The 24,337-nt window shown below is 42.1% G+C and overlaps 1 long non-coding RNA gene across 1 annotated transcript; it reads right to left on the reverse strand.

Annotated features, from left to right (window-relative positions):
• Positions 1-17,244: 17,244 nt before the first annotated feature.
• On the reverse strand, positions 17,245-19,043 carry LOC308324225. The gene is made up of 3 exons (XR_013964900.1): positions 18,909-19,043; positions 18,099-18,205; positions 17,245-17,757 (listed from the first exon to the last, which is right to left on the reverse strand). It is a non-coding gene; the product is annotated as an uncharacterized lncRNA (long non-coding RNA).
• Positions 19,044-24,337: the final 5,294 nt, after the last annotated feature.

The following is a 24,337-nucleotide window of genomic DNA, read 5'->3' on the forward strand; positions in this document are numbered from 1 at the left end:
GCGCGTCAATACAGCCGCCTCAGTTATCTTCAATGAACCTATCCCACACCGGCGGCATCCGACGCCTGTGACGCGTCGCTGCGCACCTGCTTCACAGACGGTGTGCGTTGGGCTTGAGTGTCTGCCATGTATTTTGATGTGCCAACACAGTAAGAGCCTCTAGTCTCATTACATTATTTTGTTATCAGGTTTTTAATTGTTTATTCTCTATTTTAGTTAGTTAGTTTTGTGTTACCCATTGATTGTATGTGTTGATTTATGTATGCTGCTTTAGCGTGTATTGTTATATTTGTTCCTCCTGCATACGCAAAGCACTTTATAACTTTGTTTGGAAAAGTTAATTATTTAATCATGATCATTATCATTCTCCTTTGAAACGGAGGGTAAATAAAAGCAACAGAGGAATTCACATGTTGCAAATGATACATATACAGTATGTTTGTACATAATGTTAACTCATTCAGAGATCCAGTGCAGATATCTAGGGACATGCAGCTCAGTTATTACATTTTTACGACTCACAGTCTGTGAGTCTGTCTGTCTGGAGCTAATCTCACAAGCAATTGTGAATATCACACCTTAATTATCCTCCCGGCATCATTGCAGATTTCAGTTTGTCTTCAATCACGGCTATGCCTTCCGGTGAGTCTATGCAACTGCTAAGGGAAACTTGACACATGCAAATTAAATTCTAATGACCTGATAGACTGAGGCTAAAGTTATTGAAGTAACCCAATAACCAATAACGAGGGGAAATAATTACTCAACTTTTAGAATTTATATTTCTAGTATAGTCTACTAGTTTAATGAGTCACTGCACCAAAGAAAATAGTCCAGTGCATTAGGGAAATTATAGCCTATACATTCTCCTCAGACATTCATATTTTGCTATAGTGTATAAGCTCTAGTCTGTACTCTGTATCCGGTTATTTGAGAGAGGATTGGAATTTTGCGGGCCCATTGATTTTATCATGACCGTCCCGCTGCCGCCGTTGCAGCCCTCTACTGTACAGGTTCGCAAAATGTTCACAATGATGTTCACAACTTTGTCCTACTAGTCGCCCTAATATGCCCCTTCTATTCCTTTTGACCGTCTACTCTATACCAAATCTCTTGAAAGTCGATCTACACAGGAGCTATATGTTCGCCTAGAATAGTGACACTAGAGTTGTGCGGCTGGTCCCTTTGTGTACTGTGGATGATACATCTGAGAGAAACAGGGAGCTAAAGGAGCTTTCTCTTTACTTTGTGGTCACATTGCTCTCTGCACCATCTCCATTCCACCCTCCCTGAGGTGTAATCTTGGAAAGAACCAGCTGTTTCTCAACACATCGACTCTGAGGAGCAACGAGGGGCCTTCCAAATGGCCTTCTTCCATTACCTTAGGCTGCCTGTTTGTCCAGTTCCACCCTGGTAGCCAATAACATTTCCTTGCTTTGCGTCTGTTCTAGCTTGCTGCTCCTCTATTAAGCAATGGTAAGAAAATGAATGGCAATGAGCAGACATTTCAACTACTCAGCCCCGCTTAACTCATAAGGACAAGGCTGTTAAAGTGTCAAATGCTAGGAGCAAAAGGCAGTCGTACAAGACCGTGGTCCTGGGAGGGAGCATGGGGCTAATTTAGAGAAACACACAACGCCACTCCCAAAGTAATATAAATGCGTAATTTCAACTATCCCTGGGCCTTGTGCCACTATAAATCAGTTTAGCAGCACTGGCGCAGAGACACCATTTAATTATTATACAGAAGAGGGGAGTGTGGATCATCATTTGGGTTGAGATTAGGGTTGGGATCCTTTAGGACGGTCCGATTCCTTAACGGTTCCCTATATAATAATAAAATATATATATATATATAAATCTAGAGTTGTTCCGATACTGGTATCGTTTACTCGGGCCGAGACCACCCTCAAGTACTTGTAACCGTCCCGATACTTTGACCTGAGTACCAAAACATTAAAGATGGAGTGCCACAATTTTTGTATTTTTCCAGTTTTTCATGTGTCTATGAGGTGACAGTACTTCATTAGACACCCTGGAGTTGTTTTTATGTGCAAATAATACTTTGTATTTAGGGTTTCTTCCTGGAGGCTGAACCCTTGACAGTCAAACGGGCCAATGAAATAAACAGTAATATAGTGACACCACACTATCAGCCCCTCCCCTAACCCCTCCCCCTTTATCATACAACTACAGCTGTGGGTGCGGCTTCAGTTCAGGTGGATCACCACCCATCACCACCAGGCAATCCAGGCATACTTAATGAACTGGTGGGCGTGTCCACATAAAAGCATGATTTTAACAAATACTGTACACTTTTTGGAAAACAAGTTCTTCCCCCTTATATTGTAATAATACCTGATGATCATGTTTTAGGGTGGAAAAAACTACAAGCATAAATGACAACTGACAAGTGTAGATCGGAGATCCATCTGCATCTATGAGAAAAAGGGGGTAAAATAAGTGGTTAATCAACAAAAATAAAGTACTTGTATCGATATCGGCAAGTACAAAAAATGAAGTACTTGTACTCTTACTCGGTCTGAAAAAATCGGGACAACTCTATGAAATCACACACGTGTGAAGTGAGGGGCGCTCTTATCATCTTACAACATCATGTTTGTTTAAGCAACGGGTGCTAATGTTTGTTTTAGTCCTCAACACAAACACAAAATGTCTCTTTATTGTCTATGGCGTTTTCTTAATCAAGCATTGTTGAAAAACAAACATTAAAGCTGTATAGCTATAGGAGCCCCTCAAAAAAATGTATGCAGTATTGCATACATTGTAGTGATTCTCAAAGTGAGGTTTAGGGACCCTCTGGGTTACTTGGCAGGGTTCCGAATGGACCGGTCTGTAACCGAGTATACCAATGGAACCGAATGGACCTTTTGAACTAGACATGATCGCAAAATCACATCCTGATCCGCTCCCTGTTTATTTATTTTCACGGAAATGGCTTTAGGCTGGCTTTGTTTTTAACTTATTAACACACAGTCCAAATGGAATATTGTTTTTCTCCTCTGAACACAGCACGGCAGCGATATTGGTCCTTTGAGCTTAATTACACATGCATCAACGTGTAGACCAACAGCAGGTATAAGGCTGATCTCATGAATTACCTTTCAATGTTACAAGAAGGCGTGTTGTTCTACCTGGTCGTTCGCAAATAGTGCACTCCAAAAACGGGAGCACATTCCCGATGCACATTTACGAACACATCCAGAGGCTTGACAGTGGATCAACTTTAAACAAAAATGTGGGGCTCTTTAATTCTTGAAATTCTGCACCTGCGTTTGCCTGCTGTGACATTTATAGACATTTTAAATGCCCAAACACCAAGCGCCGCCTCCACCACTACCCGTCCAGCCCAGCCCTGGCATGTTAAACCATGGCAGGGACAAGACTAATCCATCACCACCATGCAGTGCCCTCTATTCCCCACCAGGCAAAGCACCAGATGCTAACGGGAATCCATATTTCTCATTTCCATGCAGGCAGTGAAAGGGACCACCTGTTGCGGCGAGCAGCTGGAGGTACATTAAACATCTGTGACACGTTGCCTCCTTAATATGCGCCTGGCTTCTGTACAATCAAAAGTAGCCTACATGCTGCCCAGAGAGCGGGGGGGGGGGGCGCCAGGCACACACAATGCTTGCAGAATGTGTGTTCACATGCCCATGAAAACATACACACATGAACACACACACACACACACACACACACCAGTGGTGGAAAAAGTAGGCCTACTCATATGTTTTACATGCGAGTACTTCAGAGATGAAAATAGTTTTGCGGTCCCAAAACGCATGTTATTGATAATGGACGCAACTTTATCCTGCACTGAAGACTATAGCAGTGGACGTGGTTATAGTAATCATGGAAATCTAGCACTGTATCGGTCACACACTGTTCTACGTGGAAATCTAGCACTCTTTCGGCTAAACACTGATGCGCTGAAATCCTTCTCCCCTCCTCACACACACACACACACACACACACACACACACACACACGACATGATGAGCCCTCGATCGTCTTTAAACCTCTTCCTTGGACCACTCTGGAATAATGTTGATCGTCATACACAGTACTAACCTTTTCATCTCAAATTGACCGGCCAAAATAAATCCACCAACGATTTTCGATGTGTTGCTCCGCTCGAAAGAAAGAAGGAACTCACCATCAAAAACTATTTTAACAGAGCAGTTAACAATACAGTAGATCAATGCAGCAGTTTGGTCAGGTGCTGCTTTTCAGAGTGACCTATTATGCAGTATACGTGCAAGATCAAGAGCGTGATGGCACATCCAACGGTTTGAAATGAAAACGATACATATTAGTCTGTGCTGATCAGATGGGAGTCTTGGCAGAGTATATACTGTAGCAGCGTTGCCTCAGCAGCAGTTTGAGTTTCTATAGAATATAGTTTCAATGAGAATGATCCAACAGTTAAGTTTTGTTTCCTGCTGTGTGTTCAGTTTGGGAAAGTTGTCCAGCACATCTTTTTACATCACTGAGCTGGCTGAGTTAACAGGGACACCTTGTCTCTGTCAGATGCCAGATGTATTTTCCAGGATAACAGAAATTACACTCGGAAAAATGTTATTTTGAAAGCGAAATGCCCAACAATATTAAAAGTTTATTTTATTACTTTATTTTATGTAATGTATTCCACTGTATGCATGTTTTGTTTTCATGTTTTGTGTCAGGACTGCGGATGTAAATGGGCATCTTTGGTGTACTCTGGTGTATTTACGCTGCATTCATAATTATGCATTTTTTATTATCATGCAATGTCCCATCTAAATAAACAAATAAAGTAAAATAGAGTACTATATATTTTTTATTTGCCTCCAAGTGAAGAGCCAAGAGCTCTTTAAAATGATCAATTGTATACTCTGGTCCAGCACAAGGCAGAAGCCCTACTTCACTGGCTGTAATCAAAAACAGCCAATAAAGTTAATTATTCACCAAAACAAAGAAAGCCCACAGCCCACAACATAAGAAATCAGAATGCATTTAATGTATTTATGCAGTTACTCTGCAGGCTGTGCGTTGTTTACCCGCCATGTGTAATGTTCTGAATATGTGTTGAACTGTCAATTTTGTGAACTTGTAACTTGAAAATGCATTACAGTAAATTGAAAGTCAACATCATGGCACATAGAATATGATGCCGGCCAGGCAATAACCACAGGCTCTGACACGCACGGATGGTGGACAGTGATTAATTTATTTGAGTACTGTGCATGTGTACATATGTTTATTTTTTTCAAGACAAATAGTGTATTTTTGACTCCACTACAATGAGCTTGTAGATCGGCTAATTTCACTGTTATTTATATTTTTAAAACATTAAAGAAAGCATTTATTTCTGAAAACGTATGTATTTTTTTCTAAGCAAGAATTCCAGAACTTTACCTCTTCTTGTACAACACAGAGCATCTATCCACTTGTAGTTGGATGCTATTTGACCAGGAGTATCTAGATACTTTGACACCAAACGTACTGAGGTTGCATGAGTACTTTGTCCACAACTGCATGCACCACTGTTGTCACAGAGCTGACTGGTGTTCCATCAAAACAAACAACAGAGATGACACGCACCATTTTGAAAGGATGGGCCAATAATGTAAAAAACAAATAATAATAAGATATTTAAGAGGGTTAGAGTGGCGATTAATGTCATTTTCTGGCAAATCGGAGGCTTTACTGGTATATATTTCAATCAGAGTTGATGTTTTGAGACACAGTGGGGGTGACAAACTGGGACACAATCCTCCAAAGCTCAGAAGTATTGTTATGTCTCCTGGGTATTATCTTACAAAGCCTATTATGCTGCGGTAGCTGTAATTTGTGCACGCACGCACGCACGCACGCGCACGCACACACACACACACACACACACACACACACACACCCCGGGAGCACATTAGCAGGCGTGAAGGCGTCAGTTGGACGCTCAAGTTTTCTTCTTCGTGGGGTTTTTAGACAGCTGGTGGATGGAAAAGAAGCTCCACCTCCGCGCCCGACGGACGCGACGGACAGCTTTCCGGAACAGCTTGCCCCAGACTCAAATGGAAGCCGCGCACAAGCGTGAAAATGAAGCGCGTCACAGCGCACTGATAGGCACTAGCCAATGGAAAAGATTCAGCCTGCAGCCCATCCACTGGGCGGGTTTTCACTTGTAGTTTTCTTCTTTCACGGAGTCAAACGCCCCCCCCCCCCCCCCCCCCCCCCCCATGTCGAGGGATACAGGGAGACATCTGGGCAGTGGGCAGTGGGCACCTCGAAGTAACATTCTGTCCAAATTGTTAACAAAACATTGTCTGAAGAAATGTAAAGCAGTGGTTCTCATGTTTGCTTCAGATCACCCCTGTAATATTTTCATCCATGGCACCCCTGGCTGAATTACATTGTCATTTACTGTAACCCTGATCCATGATGACATTGAAAATAACTTCATACTTTATAAAATAGCCCTTATCTTCAACTTCCCCTTCACTCGTTATCATCATCTCCATCACCATTCTCCGTGGTGGTCTAGTGGTTAGGATTCGGCGTTCTCACCGCCGCGGCCCGGGTTCGATTCCCGGTCAGGGAACACTGTTTTATGATGAATTCATGTTCTGTTCTTTAACTATTATAGAAGTGTCTATTTGTACGTCTCTAAATGTTTTGATGAATTGAACAATGTGGACCCTGTTGTAAACAAGTGTAATGCTTAATGGGGTCGTCCACTCACAGTTAACAGTCTTTGTATTGAGTTTGTGCTTGAAATGTACTGACTTGAGAGAAATGTACTGTTAAGGGCAGTACAGTCTCAAGAGTATGGACTGCCCTTTATTCTGCAAACTGTTAATAAATATTTTAATCAATCAATCAAAAAACTCCTTCTCACCGCCGCTAGTGTGGCCTCGGGTTGACAATTCCAAAGGCACGTACGTTAACCAGTCGACTAGAGAGTAATAACTCTATAGCCAAGTAGCAACGCAGCAGCATATAGCCTACACTAGAATGCGCCTTTGTCTGTCAACATCTTGTCACTCACTTGTCACTCTCACGCCTACTTCGCCAACCAAGAAATAGAGGACTACAGGCCTTTAAATAGGCTTCCGTGTGCGTCCCCTCTTGGGACCGCCCAACGCCCCGGAAGGCAGTAAACTGAGACCTGACGCGACGTCCAACTGACGCCTTCACGTCTGTAATGTGCCTGCACTGACACACACACACACACACACACACGCCCTGTGGCTAGTAATGTGCGTGTGTATGTGCACACACACACACACACACATAAACAAACACATCAGTGCAAAGCTCAATGTGTCCCTGGATTATAGTTATGGTGCGTGTGCAACTGTGCTTCCAGCTGTGCACCATTAAAAACAGATGTGATATTTTCATGTCATAAATTCTGTAGGATATGGATACAGCAAATTCAACATGGAGCAATATATATATATATATATATATATATATATATATATATATATATATATATATATATACTTATATATATATATATATATATATATATATATATATATATATATATATATATCCCAACTTAAACCTGCACATTCATAATCATTTCTGCCAGCAGTGCCAGTATGTACGGTACAGATGCATTGCACACACAAACACACAGCAAGAGAGTGCCCCTCCCAGTGGGAAAACGTGACATCACTGTTGGTCCAGGCCAGTGTTTCCCAAAAGCAACCCCCCAAAAAATGTCTCTATGGTCACGTGTTCAAGACCGATCTGTCTGATTTCAGATTCCATCCTAATTGGCTAACATTGGCTTTCAAAGTTTTGAACAAAAATCCTCAAATCATGAACGGAGCGTGCAAATTTATGTGAAATCTTTCACAGACTTTCCTACTAGGCTGAGGAATATATCCCACCCTTTTCACATTGTCCTGTTACGCCACCAACAGGTGGATTTTTGCAAAACACATTTTTGGAACAAAATGCCTCAAATAATCCAATTGCCATCCAAGGCGTAAGAAGAAATGTCACCCTTTTCACATTGGCCTATTTTAGCGTCACCAGGAGGCCTACCCTGGTGGAGACCTGTGCCCGAGGGGCACTTTTTCCTAGTATGGTTACGGCTTAGACACGGTTATGAGCAGAACTTCAGAGGTCAGTCCGTGGTCCCACGACTTTGCAACCAGTGTCAATTATCTAATGTAATCCTACACTTCGTCTGTAAACCTGGGGACAGTGGGGTGGCAGCGGACTGACCGCATAAGGAGTCCAAGCTGCTGATCCGTCGGGACTTTAAAAACCAACATTCATCTCTCAAGACTGTGCTGTTATGTGCATTTATTACATGGCTTGGTTTAATGCTTGATTCTGATTAGTCAATCGCTGAATTCAGCAGTGTGTTTTTTCTTGATAACAGACCGCTCCCCTCTAAAACAGACCGCTGCCTAATCAAACCCTCTGAGCACCGGCTGCGCCCCGCTTGATTTAATGCTGTTTCCAACATGACAGCCATGTAAACACACACACACACACACACACACACACACACACACACACACACACAGTGACACACAATGTGATTCACAGCTAAACATTGCTCTCAAAATCTTTTTGAAAACATTTGAGCTAAAAATAGACTAGCAGCTACCCAAAAATAGATTATATTTGATCAAATCACTTCCTTGTTTTCCGACAGTGCTCCAGCCCTGTGAAGACACAGCCAGCGGGAATGCGTTTTTTGTTGCGTTTTATTAATTTTATTAATATGTATTAATTTATGTTAGCCATGTAATAAGCGGGATGGAGTCAAACCCACGTACGTTTTACACAAAAAAGAAGGTCGTCGTACACAGAAGCGAAAATAAAGGACAAAATAAAAATGTCCCGTTCTCCCTGCACGAGGATCTGCTCTGGGGAACTTTCCTGTTCCCAGGTGGCCGATTCAACTCACTGCCGCCCGAACAACTGTGCCAGTCTAGTGCACATCTTGATGCTTTCAAATGCTACTACAGTACAGTATATGAAGTGGAGATGTTACTATTTGTGAAGCAGAGATGCATTATTAAAAACACAATGGAGATGGCTTCCAGATGGCTATTACAATACTTAACTCACCCTGCAGCACCACAGAGCCTTCTACGTGAAATGTGTAAAATGTGTTCTGCATGCTGAGTCACAAGACAAAATTCAGTGTGAACTGACAATAAAGTAGTACTATACGTATCGTATCATCATCTTCATCATCAATCAGGTTTATTGTCACATCACAGGTATTAAAACGTGAGCATAGCAGAAAATGTATACAGGACCATACAAATAAAAACAATTGTATTTTATCGTAATATAGTATTATATCATGTATGTATCTATACTGTAGATGGTGTTCTGGTCCAGGATTAGCAGATTAGCTGGATGCTGACTGGGTGCAGTTGTTCATGATCCTGATGGATACATTTCTCATGGACATTGTCATGCAAAACAAACCAGGCTGTATATGGTGGCTAAGGTTAGTAGGGAGATTCACTTTTTGGGGGGGACAGTAGAGATTCTATTCTATTTTCAGAGTTATGTATTTTCAGTATAGGGTTAAAATGACTGTTCTCTGTGTGTGTGTGCGAGCGTGCGTGTGTGCGTGTGTGCGTGCGTGTGTGCGTGCGTGCACACTGGCAGTCTTATGTTGAGATATTGGTTCTATTTGTCGGCCCAAAGCATGGATGATGACCGGGGAGAAGAGGAGTGCAGGCTATATATCAGTAAAAACAAATCCACACCATTAATACACATAACATAACTAATGAAAACCATGAGAAGAAAACCGTGTCTCTACATCACTCATTAATGTTGCTATGAGCATGACATATTTTTTTGCCTCCATCTTCCAACCTTTCACAGCCAGATCAACATATTCTTCTCCTCTCTAGCTCCCTCTCTGGCCATAATTAAACATTATGCCAGCCACCAGCTCGGGCCTCTTTGCAAAAAATACAATGCAGGAAGGATGTGTATCTATGTGTATAACACACAAACGCTCGCGCAACATGACACAACATGACACAGATATCTGTACCACCGAGGTAAGTAGTCTTTAACACATTATGCATGATTCATAGCTTTTATAGGAACAGGCAGCACAGAGGCATTAATCTTGCATTGCAATGCTACTGGTGCCATTGTGCAGAAACAAGGTGCAATGTGTTCGGTGTTCTCCCTGCTTCCTCAAATTCACTGTAAGAAAAATACACTGTATAGTATATTCACTGTACATTTCTTTATATGTACTAGAGCGGTGCCCGTGGAGCCTCTACAGCGGTGCCCGTTGGGCACTGGCCTATCCAGATATTATGCGTTGGAGACTCTACAGTTGGGCACGATGCAAGTTGGAAATTAATGCCCCACCTTTTATGCCCATATATGGAGTTCTTTGTCAGGCATATGGAGTCTATGCAGACGTCAGAATGATGTCGGAACAGTTCTTTGTCAGGCATGCCCAAATATGGAGTCTGGCCCGGGCATTGGCCTTTTGTGGCCCAGCAGAGGCCTTTTGTGGCCCAGCAGAGGCCTTTAGTGGCGGTTCTGGACAACCGAGGGTTCCGACCTACTCGACACCGGGCACTGCACTCCCTGTGGGGGTGTGGAACGCATGTGTCGAATTTCAAGTCGGTGGGGTGATTGGTTCTCGAGTTACGTGGATTACAGACGTACAGAGACTTGGTGCATTTATAGTTAGATGGATTGACTGTGCATATGTTTGATTTGATTTGATTTATTTGATATATTCAAGATACAGTTCAAAAAGAGCAGTACAGAATTTTCAGGATTGCACAAAAAGTCAAAGACTTAATTCCATTGTGGTCCAAATAAATAAATACAGCATATGGTATAGAAAGAACATGCGTTGACTAAAATCACAATAATGGACATAAGACGACACCATCATAGATCACTAAACAAAACAATAAATACATAATAAATAGATAAATACAGCACTATTCTAGCTTGCCCATCAGCCAGTTTTTAAAAATGTTTTTAAAAATGTTCAAGGACTGGGCAAATTTAATTTCCCTTGGGATTTTGTTCCAGTCCTCCACCCCCGTATATTTAAATGAGCTTCTGCCTACCTTGTTTTTTATGTTTGGTAGTTTAAGATCATACACTCACCCTTGTATTCAAGCTATGGGACTTACGGGAAGTAACCTTTAAAATATGTTGGGCATTTTGTATAGACCATAATGAGTGTTGACTCGTTCAGAGATCCAGATTCCAGTGCCGATGTGGCCAGCAGCTCAGTATTGTATTTTATTTTTTCTCCTTACTTGTACTAGTCTGTATCTTGGTTTGGTTCTTGGCCCGTCGTCTTACCTGTACCTCTCCTGTGTTGCTTTCTTACTGCTCTTACTGCCGTGACAACTGATTTTCACAACAACAGGGATCAATATAGATTTATCTGATGTCGTCTGCTCAAACTGATTGCTTTGAGCAGGTTGAGCGGTTGGACTGACGGAGAGGCCCGCATGGCAGCTAATCCACACTGTGCATCTTGCACTTCTGTAAACCTAGTTCTGAGCCACTGTTGTAAAGCACACTCCCTGGATGCCAACGACGAACCTCTGCCCCACATTTTTGCCGATTTAGGCAAAACACATTTCTGTAGATTACTCATACTCATTTTATCCATACATCACACAATTCAGTATACACTATCTCCATAGTCATGTGATCAACACGGAGCGGCACCATTTCCCATCTTCCATCCTGATTGGCTAAGATTGGCTTCCAAAGCTCACACGATTGGGCCGTTTCGAAAAAATGCCACAAATCACAAATACAGTGTGCAATTTCCGTGAAATTATACACGCACATTTCCGCTAGGCCGAGGATGACATGCCACATTTTTTTTCCCCAAAATCAGCCTCACGGTGGCGCTATAACAGGCCAATTCCTGTTTTTAGCTATAACTGCATCAATTTGTATACAATTTATGTATGCGCACATGGAAAAACATTGTCCCTGCATCCCTCCAACGACAAACCTCTGCCCCAAATATTCCTAGTTTAGGTCGCGATCGTTTTGGTCGCACTACAGCAATTATATGCATGACCAAAATGGTCGCAATTTCAAGCCCTGGACAGGAGATATATGGTCTCTCTTTCTGGTAGCAGTCAAGAGTTTGGCTCAATATTTCGGCCTCCCATAATTCCGAACGAACTATTCCAAACCTATTCCAATTCCAAACCCTAACCTCAGCTTTCACCAGCCACGTAGGTCACTAACCCTAAACTCAGTCTTCACCAGCCATGTAGGTCGCTAACCCTAACCTCAGTCTTAACCGGCAACGTAGGTTGCTAACCCTAACCTCAGCCTTAACTGGCCACATAGGTCGCAAACCCTAACCTCAGTCTTAACCGACCACGTAGGTCGGACTAACGGGAGGTCAAACTTATGGACACTTTGGACAGTCCCCCTGGTGGATGCATTTTGGACCAGCTGGTGACGGGAGAGGGACGACTGGCTAATCCCAGCGTGAAGGGAGTTGCAATAATCTAAACAAGCTGTGCGTCATGCGCACAGTCCAAGTCCAGTTGGAGACCTGTGTTGCATTTTCCCTCTGAGTTTCTGTCTCTAAATGAAGCAGGCACCGCCTGCCTACCCTAAAAGGAAAAGCTTGTGACTAAAAATAATTACACACAAAAAACCCTCATAAATCATCACACTGTACATCCACTATTCCACTTACACAGATGGCAGTAAATTAATTGTTGGCAAAGGAGTGTATATTATACCTCACTTTCAATTCATTCACCATATCATTTCAAACCAGAAATGGATTTAACTCTTATCCCCCGAGGAACACACACACATGCGTTGTAGACACTATGTGTAAGTGTAGGTTCTCCCGTAGTAGAAAGGGCTGCGCCGGAGAGCAGGTTTATGTATCGAGAACTGATCCATTTCCATTTCCGGTTGCCATAGCCGACTGCCGTATCCGTCGTTGCTTAAAGTCGCTACTCACTCACTGTAGGAGGCCTATCTCTCTCCAGCACCCTCTAGCCCGTGCTGTCCAGACTAGAGCCTATGATGCAAATGAAACCGGTGACTATGTTGATTTGGAATTGTTTGCCATTATGAAAAGGCACAGGGCTTGGGGATTATCATAGAAGATTAAGATTACAAAAACATGACTTTGAACAAATCTCTTTTTGTTCATTTTAAATTAAAAATACATATGGTTGCAGTTTTGACACACACTGTGCTGTTAGATTATATATGTTTTCCTGTTCACTAGGGATACATCTCAGTGAAATACTGGTGTCTTTTCCTTTGGACTGAAAATATTGTGGTAGATTGTAGATCTTTGCTTACACACTGTATCTATTTTTTCATTGAAAGGATTATGGTACAGTGCTTGTAAATTGAAAAGATTATGGTAGAATAGGTTGTAATCTTTATACACTCACTGTCACACACTGTGGATATGTGTCCGGTTCGCTAGATAACAAAAGCTCGGAAATTAGGATCGACAACAGAGAAATGATTGCACTAGCTGATTGTTAGGCCAACTTGCCGACCAACGTTGTAACTTCGGTCACACAACGCTCCACAAACAATTGCTTTCCACAGCAGCACTGTCAAATAATAGGGTTCCACATGAACACCTGATAAATGGATGTGTTCGTCTCAGACAGGACATGCTATACACATGTCAACTATACACATGTCACAGTAAGGTTCATTACCGACCGCGGTAAGGTTCATTACCGACCGCGGTCGAAAAATGATGATTAAGGTTCATTATTTGAGTGTGTCATTTGCAACCCTGCAAGCGAAGTCACTGCACTGAACTGTAAAACAACTCGCTTTTGCTCTCACACATCTTGCTGAGGAATCCCCTCTAAGGCCTGTAATAAAGAGTTATTGCCTTGCCCCCCACACCGCAGATTCATCTCTTACTGGATACCTGCTGTTTTGCTGTCAGCCCAGACATGGTATATCTAATATGTCACTTCTAAACCCTGTCTATCAGATCCACAGTGGGATACTAACATACATACAACATAATTTTACCAGTTTTTCATCAGCTGCTCTGTTTAAATAGCCGAATAGTAGAACAACACTATCACCTTTCCCAGGCATTCTTCAAAGATTTCACCAGATTCAATAGCTGAGGTCAGCTGGGCTCGACAGTGCGACTAGGTAGTCGCATTTGCTACTAAAAATAACACTGTGCGAGTTGTAGAATTAATTTTGTAGCACTGGTGCGAATACATAATTTGACCGTTCAATCGTGATAAAGACCTGGCTGGATAAATATCAGTGGTCCATCCATTGTGCGACCTGCTTAACGAGCAACAGTAGGCAGCCGAGGGGTGATTTCACCCAACACCCAAAGTCCCAAACTGTCCCCCCCAGTGGCCCCACCACCACCAGCTTAGTAAGTTAATAGTCTACTGTAGCTGTGTGTCAGATGTTCTGTCTGAAGCAGTCAAAGCCAAGGAGAATGTTACAATTTAATTCACAATCGAGCATCTTGCCCTGCACCGAATATCACATGATAGAACAGCAGGATAAAAACGGATAGTCTGTCTATCCATCCATGAGCAACATAGAATTGAATTGATTATCTATCTATCTATCTATCTATCTATCTATCTATCTATCTATCTATCTATCTATCTATCTATCTATCTATCTATCTAAAAAAACAAATAGTCTATCAGCATAAAAACGAATTATATCCTGATGAATATCAATATTTTGATAATTGCTGAAAATATATTGTTATATAATATTTTGCCATATAGCCCGCCCCTACCTCTTATCACTTTATTAAATAAAAATCACACCCGTGTGAAGTGAGGGGCACTCTTATCATCATACATCATCATGAATCATCTCATACTGGCCAATCAGAATGCCTGTGATTGGTTAGCTGATTTGCTCGTTTGTAAATTTTCCTTTCAATGTCAATGGCATTTAATGTTTTGATGTTTAATTTACGTCATATTTAGCGGAATTTTGACCAAATTTCTCCGTTCATTGACAATGGCAAATATTAAGACGTGTGTGGGGACAAGATTTAGCAGACATTTGACCTGAATTCCCCTTTCATTGTCAATGGCAAATCTTTAGATGTGTGGGGAGTGGGGACTAAAGCTGTATAAACACGCCACTCACAAACGTGATAACTTTTCATCGTGCCCCTAAAATAATTTGTAGCACACGTGCTACTTGGAAAAATGCTAAGCGTCGAGCCCTGGCTGAGGTTTTGTTGTGACATCCCAGATAGTCTTTCAATCAGTTCCTTACGTACCAAACATCATTATACTAAAAGCATTCATACAGGAAAACCATATTTAAATCTGGTCACAGAGAGACAACAATGGAGCGCACAAGACATGTAAAGAGAGAGACAGAAAGAAAAGGAGACAAAGAAATGGGATGAGGGGGCAGAAAGGCAGAATGAGTCGACAGCCAGCGGCTCCATTAGCTCCTCACAAAGGTCAACTGTCTGCTGTCCCTCAGCCCTCAGATGATCAGATCAGACAGCTGAAGCCAATATGGGCTCTATGCACACACGCCGTTTTGGAAATAACTTTTCCTACTTCCTTCACAGGTGTTACCGCTCATCAGGGCTCGACGCTTAAGGCCGCAGTCACATCTATCAGACAAGCGTCTTATGGTTGTCTGATGAAAAGCATCAGACAAGACAGCTCCCAATGCATTTCTAATGGGAGTCACGTGGTCTCATCAGACAAACGTGTTTCATGGGGGGGGGGGGGGGGGGCAAGACACAAGACACAAAACATTTTGTAGGCCACAAGCTGAAGAACAAGGCGGCACCTCAGACAAGACAAAAAGGGTTGGGTTTACCCGCCAACCAATAGGAGAGAAGGTCCGTTTGTTACGCTACACTGGGCGGTCTTTTCACACTCTGTTGTTTTTTTTTCTGCAGAGTGCTGCAGACACGGAAGAGGAACGAGCCTATGCGCTTTCGTAACGAAAATGATTTTATTGTTCAGTAAAGTAGTTTGGTCTGTTCCAGTAAGCAATTCAACAGGAAAATATAATCCCTGCCCGTCGTGGCCGAACAGAAAATTAAAACAAACGTTATAATTCAAGGTGCATGCATTTTATCATTCACTCCTAATGCTTATATGATTCTGCCCTGTGTTATGATCTGAGTGCCTATGCTGTGTAGCCTACTTGTACGACTGTACGTGAATATACAAATGTACTAGATATTTATCGTGTACACACGCACACACACACACACACACACACACACGCTGCTGTTTTGCACAGGTGCTGCTCCTCGATCCTGATCCTGTCCTGTCTGCCTGTCTGTCTGTCCGTGACACCGTGATCAACTGACCATGCACGTTCGACAGTCTATTTAGATTGCCTCACAGTCGCTAGTCGCTAGGCTAGTGGATAGGCTGTCAACTCAACTCAACTGTCAATATATGAATGTGCAGCTAAAACCGTAGCCCATGTGGCTGGCACTGGAGGAGTGGTGGTGGTGGGCTGGCTGGGTAGCCTACATCTCCGATGCGGTTCCCACTTGCGCTGGCGGTACATTTGGCATTCGAGCGACGCGTCCTTAAGGACTAAGGAGTAGTAACATATAGCCTACACTTGCTGCAGTAGGTGTAAAAGATATGCAGTCACCTTCACTCTGCGCTCCAACAATATCACTACCATGTGAGGTATGACAGCAGTTGAGCCAAATAAGTCCATACTAATTATCCATAATGTATAAATATTACCCACTAACCCTACGACACTGTGGTATTGTGGTTTTGCATATTCAGACTATTACCCCAAAACAGTATGTATACTCACTCTGCTTCTCTTCTGAAACTGGCAACTGCTATCACATTTGATCACTCCTGGATGTCAGACTATAAGACTTGTATAAACCAATGAATAGTGTGACAGTGCTTTAATCTGTGGGCACAATTATGGAAACTCTGTATACAATACATATTTTGTGATTCAAAGTAACGTCTAAATGGTTTCTACATCTTCATAAACACTTACTACACCGTTACACTACACTATACTATTACACTTATCATAGTTCATGGTATCATATTACACGTGTCATAGCAGCATCCACCCACCTGGGAGGTACCAACATGGACTTCCAGAGCAGTACATGGACCTGGGAGAAGTGGCAATTCAATAAAACAAGCAGAAAGCCTGCAACACTGCATGTGTTTGGAAACAACAATAGAGCCACAACATAGTGAAAACCTTTTATCCTTTTCTTTATTGCTTAAAGAATACAACTTTGTAATCAAATGAATGTGTATCAATTACAACCACGTTATCTATGTTTATATTAAGGGTTTACCACACAGTCGCATTGCAAATGTTTGATAATACACCAGAGGTGGGCAAAAGAACAAATTCAGCCCAGATAAAGCATTTTACAAAGTAAACATCCTTAACATTGTGTACATTTGCTTGGATGCACTCCGCAGCCAAGCAGAGCAGTACGGGCATCTGGAATGGGTAGAGGGCTCAGAAGGGCTGGGCGCCTGAACACTGTGCATCGCGGGGCTGGCAGACTGACCACTGTGCATCGCAGGGCTGGCAGACTGAGGAGGGCTGGACAGCTGACCTGAATAGAGTTTGCACTTCGGCAGGTGTTTTCTCATCGCATCAGCCCTTAAAAGGGTGTTCTTACACCGCAGGGACAATGATAGTGTGCCTGAGATGTGTCTGATCTGCAGTTAAGACAGCATCTAATGATGCGCAGATCTAGAGGGAGGGGAGACATACAATATGACAAATTAATATACAGTATATATTATACACACACAGCACCAACTCATTCTTACATTTCAAATGTACTTAAGGGGAAATCCATCCTTCATAGACCACTGGCAGTCACTAGACTGACTCACTGACTGAACACACAAATTGCATGCGTTGCAGAGATGGAACCTGGGTGAAATGAGTGCATGAATAACACACCCTGCCTGGCCAAGGCCAACAGTCTGAATAAGTCCCAATGTCAATTTGAAAGATAATGAAAATGCCTCCTCTCTACAGTACATCCAGACATACATCCTAAAAATAAAAAACAAGCTTATACATACCTTCAAAAGCGATTGCAGTTTTAATATGAGCAGTGGTACAGTGTACAGCAGGTTGTACATTGTTTGAGCTGTACAGACTCATTGGTGGTCAATATGGAACGATGCATCTGTTAATAAAAATAAACAAGACAATTTTAACAATTACACTGAATTTGCAGAGCAGATAATCTACATCTGTAGACAGGCATAAAGGCCATAGATCTGTCAATTTGCCTATGCTGTAACAATAACCGTAATCTTTTTTTTAAGTATTAAACTAATAAAAATGATCCATCATTTAACAGACCTCACAAATTAAAATAATATGTCACCAGAAGCAGGGATGTATGTTGTATGCAGCCATGCTAGCTGCTGCTAATGAATAACCTAACACTTTGGCTACATGTTTAAGAAATTATTTCATATTTATGTCAGACATGCTCTATGTGAAGAGTTTTCCTGTGTCATTAACTAATTTCATGGAACATAACAGCTAACAAAATAATGCAAGTGCATGTTACAAAAACAGAATATAAGGGGGAAAACGAACCCGTTTAACTCCTAACGCTAGGTGCATTAATGGTAGTTTAGCTTCATAAGTTAGAATCGGAATATTGCTTGTTGTGTTATTACTCGAGTGTTAGCTACCGGTGTATCCTTTGTATCTGTCCGGTATTTAGCTAAGAGGCTAAGCTACTCGAGCAGGCAAGAAAGAAAAGAAAAACAAACTCATTAACTCCTGTTCATAAGGCTATAGTTTGCACTGCAGAACGTTTACATTTATATTAAGTTATACTTATAATATTAATATTGTCTTGCTGGTTTACGTACCTTGCGGAGGAAGAACGAGAAGAGTCTGGAAAGTGGAAAGAACTGCAGCAAACGGGCTGTAATATAAGTAACCCAATAGTGTAAGTGGTGCCAGATTTTGCAACAGAAATGTTGAAAAGAAGCCACTCAACAAATTGCAACAGATTAGCTCATTTAAATCTAATGTTCATCAACTGTTTGAAAATAGCAGAGCTAGAAGCATAGCAGCATATTAAATTAATAATAATATTAATAATAATACAAATAACGATAATAATACAAGTCGCTTATAATAAGGACATGGCATGCGGACATAACTACTTCCTGGTCAATGCCCCCGCCCTCGCAGAGACTTCTTGATCGATCAATCCTGCCCTGCAGTCAGACGCTTCTCCAGATTCCGCAAAGCATTGTGGTCAATTGATGCGACAAACGACAAGACAGATGAAACGATAAAACATTGATAAGACGCTTGTCTGATAGGTGTGACAGGCGCCTAACATTTTTCAAGTAGCACGTGTGCTACTAAGTTGAAAAATCTAGTAGCACACAAATTATTTTAGAAGCACAATGAGAAGTTATCAAATAATGGGTTTTTGAGGGGCGCTAGCTCCTCCTATGTATAGGCAAGTTGCAAAAAGCCTGCCAAAGGGGATACTCGGAGTCGGGACCTTAGACCCCACATTTATTTAAATGGTTTCTATCCTCTCCAGTCTTCTTATTATTTATTTATCGACGATTGTCATTATTATTATTATTATTACTATTCATTTTACTTTTGTTAAGAAAACCACTAGTAAACGTTGAAACTATTTGCTCCAGAGCTATCCCCTGATATATACATTTTTCAGACTGAGTTCTGCGAGATGCTGAGCTCCATATTGTTCTGCTCCACCGTGTCTTTATTTTTTGTGTGTGCGCTTGTGATGTGTGTGTGTGGTGTGTGTGTGTGTGTGTGTGTGTGTGTGTGTGTGTATGTGTGTGTGCGTGCGTGCGCGCGTTTGTGTGTGCGTGCGTGCGTGTGTCTCATGCTCTCCCGTGCCCTGCTCTTCCCACCATCAGCCCAGCTTAATGTCTTATATTCTTATCCATACTCATGGTCATAATGTCATTTTTATTTCTATAATCAAACTATGAAAGGTTTACATATTTATACATGTTAATATCAGGAGCCTGTTCCTAAAAAAATAACCTTTTAAGGGCCAGGGTTGCTTATAACCAATAATAAACAACTTGGTTGACAGACTCTATCCCAGATAATGCTGTCGAACTTAAAGAGGCACAAGAGGAGAACTTAAAGAATACGTGTTGTATAGAGCTGATAGAGGCACAAGAGGAGGAGGAGTGGCTACATATATATCTCTTCTCACTTAGCCTCTGAGCTTGTTAACCCAACGGTGAAGCCCATGCATTTTGAATGCTTTATATTCACCCGAATAATGTTTCATGAAAATAAACACCTGGTAATTGGAAATATTTACAGGCCCCGGATGCTCCCTCTCAATCCCATTGCAAGATGCTGTACTCTGTCATCGACTCTAAGCCATTGCAGCCTGTCAAAGTGGGCAGGGGTGAGGTGGGTTCGGGGGGTGAGGCCAAGTAGGAGCCTGACCAGTTTGTTTTGGGAGCTCTGGAACCTTGTTTTAAGGGCCTTTGAGGTGCTGTGGTACCAAGAGGTGCATGCATATAGTCAAAGAAACCTGTTCAATGAGGTAATGGTTATACATTTCAGACGAAAGCACAATAAAGACATGCAAAAACTGCTACTTTATTGTGGACAAAACCATAAAGCACTATATATTAAACACTTGTTTTACAACAGGGTCCACTGAGTTCAATTCATCATAATGGGCTCTATGCAGCCAAAACTGTAATGTATAGGTAGGCTATGTTATTCTTAATTTCAGTAGTAGCCTATTGGCATCTTGGTCTATACCTCTGATATTTGATTTAACTGCAACAGTAATCTGTTCATGTTCTCTTCACATTGTGTGAATAAAAGCCTCATTTTGTAACTTAATTTCATTATTAATCATTCCATGTCATGACAATAATTTTGTCCAATGAGGTTTGGTCTTTCCTAGATGGAAATGTAGGTCGTGGCTGACCAAAAAAATCCAATATGACCAACATTATTTGGGCGTGCGGCCCTCGGACAATTGGTATTTAGCTGAGTGGCCCCTGAGCCAAGTTGAGTAGCCCTTACAGTCAGGGGTGGAAAGTAACTAAGTACTTTTACTTTACAATTCGAAACTGGCCCCTGTACAATCTGAATCCCCCCCACCCCCCCCCCTTTTCCCCCTCACTATCTTTTCCCTTTTTGCTTCCTATATAGCACTTTGAGCTACATTTATGTATGAAAGGTGCTATACAAATAAAGTTTATTATTATTATTATTATTATATGATGAATTCCTGTTCTGTTCTTTAACTATATAGAAGTGTCTATTTGTATGTCTCTAAATGTTTTGATGAATTGAACAATGTGGACCCTGTTGTAAACAAGTGTAATGCTTAATCGGGTCGTCCACTCACAGTTAACAGTCTTTGTATTGAGTTTGTGCTTGAAATGTACTGTAATTCTGCAAACTGTTAATAAATATTTCAATCAATCAAAAAACTTAAGCCGATCTACAAGCCGATCTACAAGCTCACCATGCATCACGTTGCGACGCATTGTGAGCTTGTAGATCGGCTATTTTCAATAGATTTTCTACACATTTGAACTTGCGAAATAGGACATTCTGCAATATGACTACGTTTGTACTTTTACTCAAGTATACATTTTCAATTCCGTCATTTTACTTGTAACGAAGTAGTTATAAATTTCAGTATTGGTACTTTTACTTAAAGGACCACTTCACCACTTTTCAACCTATCTTCATATAATAGGTCCTCACTAATAATCATGATAAAATGGCACAATTTTGTTCTACTCAGTCTGTGTCTCATAGGAGGGCTGTGGGCAGTTCAGAAACCGTCCTCCAGTGACATCATCGATGGGGAATACAAGCTAATAGAAACTGCAGGCTTTCTAGTCCTGAAAAGTTGCAATGCGAAAATGCAAGCTATCGTTCTCACGATGATAAAAATCTAAACATTTTTGTAAAAAAAAAAAAAATGTTTAAAAGAAAATCTGCCTAATGATGATGTCACTGGAAGACGGTTTCTAAACTGCCCACAGCCCTCCTGTAAAGGCACCTTTTACAACAAAAGGGTGCCAGTGAGGGATATGGTGTGAAGCTCTTTCCAACACGCTGTGATGATGACAGTAACTCAGGTCGTCTCGTTGAGTGCATTTAAAAGGTTTTTATTTTTTGCTTGCAGGATGGATAAGCCGGGTACTTAAACTGTAACTTAAAACAACAACTTGTGATGCAAAATAAACCAAGGATAACTCAAAACAACTGAAAACAAACAAAACACGCACGGTTGAAAAACTGTGTGGCTTCCCTGTGGCGTTTCCCAAAATTCCCTCCTGCTGTGCACCCGTGACACCTACTGTACAAGTAGACTGCCTGTGATTGGCTGAACCCGCCTATGCCCAGGTCGTCAGTCAGTATCTTCACATCAAATTAACCACAATATAAAATCATCAAATTGGCTACAACACCTCCTATATATGAGACACAGACTGAGTAGGAAAAAAATCATGCCATTTTATCGTGATCATTAGTGAGGACCTACGGTATTATAATAATAATAAAGCTTTATTTGTATATCACCTTTTAAGAACCAGTCACAAAGTGCTTTAACAGAGAGACATATATAAAGACATATATAGCACCGGCACACAATATAATAAAATACATTGTCAATTACACAAAATCACAACAATAACAGAAGAGATCAATAAAAAAATCACAAATCACATGGGTAGGGGGTTGAATGCAGCTTTGTAAAAATTTGTCTTAAAGAGTGATTTAAAACGCGGCACAGACTCGGCATTAAGCCTGATCTATAGGGGCAGGGCATTCCATTATATGAAGGTTGGTAGGTAGGAACATGTCAACCAGAATAACCTACATACGTTTCAATATGTCTCCACAGCGAGGCTGCAGCCTACTATCCTACTGGTAGGTAGGAACATGTCAACCAGAATAACCTACATACGTTTCAATATGTCTCCACAGCGAGGCTGCAGCCTACTATCCAGGTAGGAACATGTCAACCAGAATCTCTTTATACAATGCTAAAGTTGATCACGTGCCAAAAGCGGTGGACAGAAACTGGTCGACAGAAACTGGTGGACACGACATGCCCCAACACGGGCAGAAACAAGGCCACAAGGCCTTTTAACCACGCTATTTACACACACTACAACTCGCTTACAATTCGCAAACCTGGCAACACTGCTCCGTGTTCTCATAGGCCCTCCAGGCCCGCCCCCACACTACTTTTCAGTCTCACAATCGGCCATCTTGCTTTTTACTTAGATGGGCGAGTGGACATTTAATGCAAATACATTAATTATAGCTCCAGCAAGCAAACACAAACACCTCAACTCCATCTCATTGTGAATAAGAATTTCGAGGGGAAAAATAATTTTTGGAACGCCACTTTCACCCAGTATGAAGCTAAATGTGGAAGCCGTGTGTGTCACACCAAAACTGGTGACCTAGAGAATCCTGTACCGATTCTCGGGCATCTGGCCTGAGGCACTGCCTGCGAGTTGGCCCTGCGTGCGCTTTTTCCAACTCTCACTGATTTATCCAGCTTACACGTCACAGTCACCAGCTCTCAGCCTGCACACACACGCACGTCTGTCTTGCGCACACGCACACGCACACGCACACACACACACACACACACACACACACAGGAATAGGCATGCAGGCTATCCAGCACCTTGGCCTCTCCCACACACACGCACGCACGCCTGGACCCACGCCCACTCCACCCCTTCATTCCCCCCCCCCCCCCCCCCCCCCCCACACACACACACACACACACACACACACACACAACAACGGGAACTGCGCCAGGACAGTAGGACGACACTCAGTAGGACACAACGTTGCGACCAGGAACAACTCACTTAACCACACACACACGCATTTAACACGACTCTTTCCACCACACGGATTTAACTGCGCGAGGAGGACACGACGTTGCGCCCAGGAACAACCGAACAACTCACTTACTTGGACAACACCTTACTGTTTTCAGCATTTTCCAGCATTACAGGTAAAGCCTACAACTTGCGTGTGTGCACTGTGCATGTGTGATTGCTACATGCGTGTGTGTGGCTTGCAGAAGTATATTTCTATGTACAATTATGACTAACCAACTAGCACCATTTGCATTTTGCCAGCTTTATCTATACTGGCGTGCGTGTGTGTGTGTGGAGAGGGACATCAACAGTGAGCACATGTGGCCTCTGATTGGCTGGTGGCCGTTATGTGTGTGTGTGTGTGGGGGGGGAGCGGGGGTTGTGTGTGGAGTGGCGTG

Source organism: Protomyctophum bolini (genome assembly GCF_963924005.1).
Source record: "Protomyctophum bolini genome assembly, chromosome: 2".
NCBI lineage: Eukaryota > Metazoa > Chordata > Actinopteri > Myctophiformes > Myctophidae > Protomyctophum > Protomyctophum bolini.